Here is a 9,408-nt window from a genome sequence, read left to right on the forward strand (position 1 = left end):
ATTTCCATTTGTGCCTTTAGTGTATTCTTTCTGGTAGTTCTATGAACTGTGGATGGGTTTTTTGCATCAATTAGTTCCTCTGGGACTATTTTATTAAAGTCTTTTTGGCATTTAAAATATGTAGATGATATCATTAATCCGATTAAAGCGTAGGTAAAGTTGATAATACAAAACGTGAAAAAGCAGTGCAATGTGCAATTACTAACATAATTATTTTTCATTATCAATACAATTCTATTTTTCAGTTGTTTCTTGCTTAACCTTTTTATTTTTTTCTCCATTTCTTTCATTAGCTCTAATCTACCACTGTGAGAGGCAGTTCTCTGCTTCTTCAAGCAGTACGAAGGTAGAAATGGACAGAACTATTAGCAGAGGAATAAAAGCCTCTTAATCTCTCTCTGTCTGTCTGAACTCCATTGAAGTCAATTGAGCCAGCAGAACTGTCCATTTTTCTAGGGGGATGAGCAATTGGGGTCTCAGTTTATTTTCCAGTCCCAAATGGTTTTACTGAAAAATCGTGACAATCTATAGGCTTGTAGGTAATATCAGGAAAAAGAGCTATAAAGCACCACTTCATCCCTGGAAGTGTCCCAGGAATTATTTTAAAGGCCCACTCTATTTTGTTTCACTGGCAGGCTACCACCAGTGGCATTTCATCAGTACAACAGAGCAGCTCTAGCACCTGGGCATGATGAGCAGCAAAATAAGTCATAGTGGGAAGAACTCCAAAGTGAAAATGGTGACGATGATGTCATTTAAGACAGGCATTCAGAGTGAAGAGGTAGGTTTAATTTTAATGGGAAAGAGAGGAAGCTTGTTTACATTGGCTAATCCTCATGTGATACAGTTCTCTGAGGGAACTAGTCAGCTTTGACTTGAAATTGGGCTGTGTCTGATGGCACTACCCTTTTTGTCCATTCTAAGGGAGTGATCATGGAGAGACTGTGAGCTGGTAAAGTCTGAATTGAAGGAAAATGCTGGCTTTGAAGTCCACAAGTGCACATGAGTTCCCACACCTACACTACAGTTAGGACTAATCAGTGGATGATGTTTTTTCCTCTGGGATTGTCATGCTGCTTTCCAGGCAGCACTCACTTGAACTAATGCAAGCAGATACTTCCAAACCTAAATCTATATCCCTAAGGGAAGCAATTCAAAGTTGAACTTATTGATGTAAATTAAGGAAGACTTAATTCCAAAGGCTTGTATATGTGAAACGATTCTTCCACATCTAACCCTGGGACTTCCTGATTTCTCAATTAAAGGAGCAGGTTAAGAAACTAGAATTCTGTTCTTACTAAGACTGTGTACAATGTGTTTTGTGGCATCATTTTCATCCTGTGTATTTGGTTTGACCATCTATCAAATGAGTCTGAAATAATAAATTAATCTTTATTTTCATTAGGTTCTACAAAATCTTTTAAAGTTTCCACATATTTATATTTGCCTGTGCGTGACTCTTTGTCTTGCTTTGGTAAAGTGTCTTCTCACTGCAAGAGGCTGCAATTGGTGAAATGCCTGGGGAGGTGGCCATTTCAGCTGAAATTAGAGTGAATTGTGCATGGAGCACGTATTGTCCTCATAGACATGACTTCAGCATCAATGAATAAAAAATATTTGTGCAGGTTCTCCCAATGGGAAGCAAGTGAATGAAAAATGAGAGCCACTTTTAATCCATATGATACCTTAAAAAAGCACACAGGAAGCAATTCGGTCTTTCACACACAATTAAGGGTTGCAGAGCTACCCTAAAAGAAAACCCAGTGTGCAGCTGCCATTCAAAAACAGCCCCCAGGCTACCAGAAAGAAAGGCCAAGCTACAACACAGCATTAGAGAAGCAAGGGAGAAGAAGACAGCAATCAGAAAGGTTTATTCTCTGAATGAGCAGCAAAACCCCATTAAGTATTAAAATTGATGACCATAGAGAAGAGCAGATTAATGTACAGTCCTGAAACATGAGTCCTGATCCAGTTTCAGAGCTTAGCATGTGTGCTGGATAAAACCTCAAGAGCCTTATTTTTGCATAGATTATTAAAGATTGTATTAATTCCTCTAATGCCTAGGAAGCAATTGTGACTGAGTTCTCCCACTTATCCTAAAACAGTTGGCAGGATCTAAAGTTGCATCCTGACAAGACTAGAGTAAGAGCACCCTTGGGAGGATTTTTAGTCCCTTTTCTGGCACACAGGACAGTTCCTGGCCTCTGCAATGGCCCCTTTGCATGCTGCCAATGTTGTACTCCTTGATTCTGCCCTTCTGAGCCAAAGAGCATCGTCCAAGATTCACACACACTTTCTGAGCCTGGGAGCCTCTTCCCCTTGTCCCAGGTACTCCACAAAATGTATGGAATGTCCATGGATATAACACATCCAGAGTGAATTATGAGATGCTGTTAAACAACACTTCAGTTCTGTAACTCGGGAGGTGAAAGGTGTCTAATTAGTAAGAAAAAGAACAGAAGGAAGAATGAAGAGATAACAATAACAAGGCAAGGGAGGGAAAAGGTGTTTAGTCATGCCCACGATGAATACTAACATATGAAAGCAACTCAGGAATAGGCAACCTCTAATTGAGGGGTTTGTTGGGGTTTTTTTGTGCCACTACGTTATTGTACACAGCTGAAGGCAAAACTTTTTGAAAGAAACAAGCAAGGATTACAAGAGAAGACAAACAATATTCATGAAGCATTTCATGATCATTAGGCTTCCTAATGCAATCCCTCATCCCAAATATTAGAAATGCTTTGAAGTCTAACGGCTGCTCTCTCTCTTCTTCTTCTCCAAAATGTGGTCTTCTAAAGATAGCATGGTATCCAAAAGAAATGTACTTCAAAATTTTAAAATGCTACCACAGAGACTTTCTTTCAAGTTGTGTCAATTAGTTTGCTTTTGTAATTCTATTAGAAGAAGTCTATAGGTCCAAAGTCAGCTATTAGCAGATTTTGTTGTGGTACACCACATGTAGTCCCTCAAACATGAGAGAGCAAGGAAAACACAAGTTTAAGTGAGATGGCGCATCAATCATCCTCTAGGAATACCAGGGAATTACAAGAAAGTAATCTCTGACTAATGTTTGTGCCAGTAAAACAATCTCATGTAACACACTGATGCATTCAGACATTAGCCCTTATTAGTAAATCTCCAGCAGCTGCATGTCTTTTCCCTGAATATGGTGACCAAACCTAATCTCAGTACACTGTAGTTTGAACACAAAACCGCTGGAAGAGGATACTATTTCTACACAAAGATCTCTACACAAAGAACTCTCAGCACAAATACCAGTAAGCTACCTATAAACTGCTTAGAAATAGTAAAAATAAAAACCCGCAAAAAACTCTAGAAACAGCAACACTTTTTCCAGCTGAGAAATGTATGCCAAATTTTAATTCTACTGTGGAAAAGGTGTCAACGCAGGCATTCAAATGAAATTCCCTTGGTGCTTTCCTAAGCTGTGGTTGAACAAACCAGTAAAAGTGCAAAGGTTTTGGTTAGAAGAGCTCAATATCCAGAAGTTCCTAAGACTGGTGCTTCTGTAAGGCATCCAAGTGCTGGGACATGAGACCAGGACATCAGCTGATCTGCAGAGTGCTGGCTCATCCATCCCCTGCTCCCTGTATGTGTGCTCTGCAGGGTGAAGAACAGGTGCCAAATTCAAATAGAGGTGTCCACCTCCCTATCCATCTTTTCATTGTAAGAGGAGAGGAGGAGACTGGAGGGCCACTCTTGATTCCGAGGGGAAAGGTCTGGCTGACTGTGCTGCTAGGCAGGCTGGACCATCCCCAAAATTTCTGGAGAATGTGTTGTCACAAAGATGGGCCTGATGGTCTGTTTTTAGAAGATGGACTATGGATAAATAATGGCGTTCAAATCCAGCAGATGCATATCATTAAAGCGACTGAATTTAAAATATAAAGGCGTGGAAAGGAAGTACAGGAAAAGTGGGTTACTAGCTTTTTTTAACAAACAACGCCCTCTTTAAGAAAATCTTTGCTTCCTTAGTCTGTCCTATTAATGTTTACTTTCCTGCTGTACTTGCATATCTGCAGAACTATAGTAGAAAGCTCAAAATCACATGGCTTATTTGCACTGTGTTTATTTACACCATGTTAATCTCAAGCCTCCATTTTTTTTTCTAAGATACCCATGGGAGATCAGGAAGACATTTTTATTTATTTATTTTGATATTTTGTTTGGCTTTGGAACAGTCTTTCTACTAGCCTCTGCAGAATTGTAGTTTGGCTTTAGTTTCAGGTAGGATTTTGGCAAGGTACACACAGTAAGCTGCACTTGATATATTATGTTTTTCACACAAGAGGAAAATCTGAATTCTGTGGAGAACGTGTGTTAGCAAGCTGACAGAAAAACCAAAGAGCATGAAATTCAGATGTGTTTGGTTGGTGTTTTGCTAATCCACTTAGCATAAAGCCAAACACAGATATGGAGCCAAATGGGAATTGTCTCTGCATCAGATCATGAGCAGGTATTAAGGTTTGTTTTCTACCTTTTTCTACAGACTGAGTCATGATATCACAGCAGGCTCATCTAGGAGCTTTATTTAGGAAAGCCACTGCTTTTATATGGATGTTATTAGCCCCAGGACTCTATTATTACTGCATCATTTGTGTGAAAATACAGCAGTTTGGGCACAAGGCAGTGTGTCTCCCCCACTGTGTGATGGTGCTTGGACTTGTCTACAAGAGACATTTCTGGCATTTTTAACAAAAAGCTTGGGAGCCAGGGCCCTGTGGGTCAGGAAGCCCTTTCGACTCTGTGCTCCGAAGCCATTGCAGTCTGCATGCCATGGAATCTGCCCAGCAGATGGAACGGGCAGCAAAAGCCTCTGTGAGCACTGGCAGGTTCTGAGCATAACCCAGACACAAGGCAGGTCTGTGCTGTCACAGAGGGGTGGCTGAGTGTGTGCAGCACAGCCAAACTCGAGAGCCTGTGCAAGTTTATGTACGGAAACTTAAGAATCAACAAGGTTAGGTAAAAGAGTTTGTGACTGAGTGATGCCTTAATATTGGGAAAATGCCAGAAAAGGGAAGTCCTCTTGCACGTGGCCCTAATTCTTGTTCCTTTAATACCCAAAAACACCACACACTTTCATGGTAAGGGACTTCAAGAGAAATGGAGACAGAAGATCGGAAATGCAAGTGCCAAGGAAACAGCACCGTGTTGGTGCCTTCAGTGCCAAGGGCAGCTGGGGAAGCCAGAGCAGGCCTGCCGGGAGCATGCTGGGGTGTGGAAAAATGGACTTCTGCACTTGGTTATTTTCTGTTTTATGGGAACATTTAATGGGTGAATGCTATCAGCTTCTATGGTCAGCTGGATATTCGTTACAACTTCAGCTGTTTTCAAGTTCTACTTAAATCTCTGGGTGAGGCTTGGTATTGGAGACCCTCATTGCCTTCAAACAGAGAAGTGGGTCTGGTGCCTCTCTTTTATATGGAGTAGTTTTGTCACCCTTCAGCCAGTCACCTTTTTGCACATGCTTTAGCTTTTGACAAACTGGCGGGCTTGGATTTTCCATGATGGAATGCCAGGAAGCTAATTCCCCTGAAGAGAATGCACGCTATCATCTCCTTGTGCAACGCTGCTTCACCACTGAGCTCTAGGAAGCCAGAGCTCTACTGCCAGCACGTGCTGGAAGGCCGAGGGCCAGAGAGCTGTATTACTGATGACACCGAACACGCCGAGCGGGCAGCTGAACACCCTGGTCGGGGTTTAAACGGCTCAGAGCCCTTCCAGCACTTTCTGCCACCACCAAGCCACGGCCACCCTCACAGCTGGGCCCTCACAGCTGGGCCCTGTCACAGCTGGGCCCTCACAGCTGGGCCCCCTCACAGCTGGACCCTCACAGCTGGGCCCTCACAGCTGGGCCCCCTCACAGCTGGACCCTCACAGCTGGGCCCCCTCACAGCTGGGCCCTCTCACAGCTGGGCCCTCTCACAGCTGGACCCTCACAGCTGAGCCCCCTCACAGCTGGGCCCTCACAGCTGGACCCTCACAGCTGGGCCCTCTCACAGCTGGACCCTCACGGCTGGGCCCCCTCACAGCTGGACCCTCACAGCTGGGCCCTCACAGCTGGACCCTCACAGCTGGACCCTCACAGCTGGGCCCCCTCACATCTGGACCCTCACACAGCTGGGCCCCCCCACAGCTGGACCCTCACAGCTGGGCCCCCTCACAGCCGAGCCCTCACAGCTGGGCCCTCACAGCTGGGCCCTCACAGCTGGGCCCCCTCACAGCTGGACCCTCACAGCTGGGCCCCCTCACAGCTGGGCCCTCTCACCGCTGAGCCCTCACAGCTGAGCCCTCACAGCTGGGCCCTCACAGCTGGACCCTCACACAGCTGGGCCCCCTCACAGCTGGGCCCTCACACAGCTGAGCCCTCACAGCTGAGCCCTCACAGCTGGGCCCTCACAGCTGGGCCCCCTCACAGCTGGGCCCTCACACAGCTGGGCCCTCACAGCCCAGCCCTCACAGCCGGGCCCTCACAGCTGGGCCCTCACAGCTGGGCCCTCACAGCTGAGCCCTCACAGCTGGGCCCCCTCACGGCTGGGCCCCCTCACAGCTGGGCCCTCACAGCTGGGCCCCCTCACAGCTGGGCCCCCTCACAGCTGGACCCTCACAGCTGGGCCCCCTCACGGCTGAGCCCCCTCACAGCTGGACCCTCACACAGCTGGGCCCCCCCACAGCTGGGCCCCCTCACAGCTGGACCCTCACAGCCGAGCCCTCACAGCTGAGCCCTCACAGCTGAGCCCTCACGGCTGGGCCCCCTCACGGCTGGGCCCTCACAGCTGAGCCCTCACAGCTGGGCCCCCTCACAGCCGAGCCCTCACGGCTGGGCCCCCTCACGGCTGGGCCAATGGCGGCGGGGGTCACGTGACGCCGGCGGGCTATTTAAACGCCGGCGGGGCAGCACCACTCTTTTCCCTTCCTCGGGACGGGCGGCGGCGGCTGGATGCGCTCGGTGAGCTCTGCGCGGGGCTGGGCACAGCAGCGCCGCTCCGTGCCGCTCCGTGCCGGGCTCGGGCGGCGCTCCCGCGGCGTCTCTCGGCCGCGGGATGCGCGATGCTCGGCGGGCTCAGCTCTAGTTAGCGGCGGCGTTAATCGGCGCCAGCAATGCGAGCTCTTGAGCAGGGCTGATTGAGGCGTAGTAATAGCTGCGAGTTCGCAGTGCCTCGGGAGTGTTGGAGGTGTTGCCCAGGAATAGTGCTGTGCGTACGGGTGGAATTAAAGCCGTTTTGCTGCTGTGGGATTTGCTTGTTCGCATTTTTCTCCGTGGGATGTCTTGGCTGGGGATGCTAAGGTTGCTCGGGTGGTTGTTGTTCCGCTCCTCGGTGCGGGGCGGCGGGTTTGGGGACACTGCCCGTGCAGTGCACAGGAGATGTCCCCCTGGGCCACCCGTGGGTTTGGTCCCCTGTAATCCTTCCTTGCCTTGGTTCTCTCTGCAGTACCAACGTAGTTTTGGGTACTCAGCTAAGTGAGTTCTCCATACCACGTAATTTCATTGCAAGCGTTGCCTACCATGAATTCCAAATAGCAGCTTTTGTTTTGTTTTGTCAGGTGGTGGAGGGGATTTTTCTTTGTGTTTCTTGGTTTGTTTTGTGAACTTTTATCCTAATGTGTGGCTACTTCAAACAAAGTCTCCGAATTTTGAATATGAAAGCAACATCTGGTTTGTGCTCAATACTGTTATGAGCAGCAAATGCAAATAGAGTTTTGTGTTTTAACAAAGCACTCTTGGATTGTCATTGTAGTGAAAGTTTCCTACGTCCCAATTATCCTAATGTCAGGCAGGGATTTGCTAGCTCTTGCTTCAGCTGAAAAAGAAACCAACTTGCTAAACATTTCAGTGCAAAACTATCCCTTAGGATGACTGTCCATTTTAATAGCATTAACTAATCTGCAACTTGCAGTTTCTTCTGCTTACCAGATTTTAAGGTCTCTAGGCAATACATAAAATCTCTTTTTAGGTCTTCCAGAATCTGTTGTGCAGATTGTATCAGGCGTGGACTAGTACTCAGCTGACACCCAGGTCTTCACACATACTTGAGGCTGCTGCGAGGTGAAGTGGCATGGAAAGGACACGCTGACCTGGAAGTGTTACGAGTATCTCCAGTCTTTTATTGGGGTGTGCATTTGACTCGGGAGGGGGCTCTTTTGAGGCCCACCTAGCAAGTAATTGTACCAGCATTTCCTGTTGGCTTTGCTTCTGGGATTTGTATTCCCTTGACTGTTTGAGTTGTTGCTACAAGTTGTTCAGTTACAAGAAACTTTTATTGAGTTTCTGGTAAGTTTCTGCTTTTTGTTGTATGTTTGCCTGATGACTGAAATAATGAGGTCTTTTTCCAGCTGTTGTGTATCACTGTGATAAACCTGGTTCAGTGTAAGAAGGAAAATGATGAATACAGCATTATGGAGGTTTATTTTTACATTGGATAATTATTTTTATCACAGTGTCTTTAGCTGTTGTGCAGATTACCCGACAGGGAAACGAACAAACCTACACCCAAAAACTTCCTTTCTTATAACGTTTCCATTGGTGTGTAAGTGAAATAGTTCCTCTGTCTATTCTAAAGAAAACGGATTTGGTTGTTCTTCACATAACCAATTTACCCCTTCCTCCTCCCTCTTTAGTCATTTGCATTTTGAATTCTCTGGTGAAGGACGGTAAAATAACAGATGAGAAAAGTGATGGTATTGCCACAAATCAGACTTACTGAACAATTGGTTTTCTGGTGTGTTGTGGCACTGCAGTATTGCTTTAGCAAGATTCAGAGAAGAAAATGTGATGACTGCAAGTGTTGGAGAACTCAGGGATGATTTATAGATGTGGGTCCATCAGCTTCCTGTTTCTCTTTAATCATCACCTACCTGGCATTGTCTTGTTTCTCATTTTTTAGGGTGGGCACCTTTGCATTTCTATAGCCACATTTATATTTATAAATTAAGATTTGTATTACAAACACGTCTTTTCAAATGAACTGTGATTTTTCTGTGGCATCTCTTCAATGTACTTCATTGACATACTAGTATTGCACTTACCCCAGCCATGCAGTACGGGCTAGAGGTCACAGGACTGCAGTGTTAGAGCACAGTTTACTTCAGTCAAGAGAGGACACAACTGCAAAAGTCATAGTGCAAAAGGCTTGAGCATTGTTGTCAGCCTCTCCTTCAGGAGATGAGGTATTTCAGCCAGAGACTCCAAGGAATACAGGAGCTGGAGCCATAACCCTATGCCTAAGCTCAAGCAGCCTTTGAAGAGAGTTACGTGTCTTCGGTACAATTCCCACCCTGTCATCACCTTGCTCTGCACACAGCTGGGTTAGAAGTGTCTAACATACGGGCAAGAGCAGTTAAAACCTGTCCAGCAGTGTGTGTAACTGCACAAAGGGCTTCCAT

The sequence above is a fragment of the Sylvia atricapilla genome, chromosome 8, assembly GCF_009819655.1.
Source record: "Sylvia atricapilla isolate bSylAtr1 chromosome 8, bSylAtr1.pri, whole genome shotgun sequence".
In the NCBI taxonomy this organism is placed as follows: Eukaryota; Metazoa; Chordata; class Aves; order Passeriformes; family Sylviidae; genus Sylvia; species Sylvia atricapilla.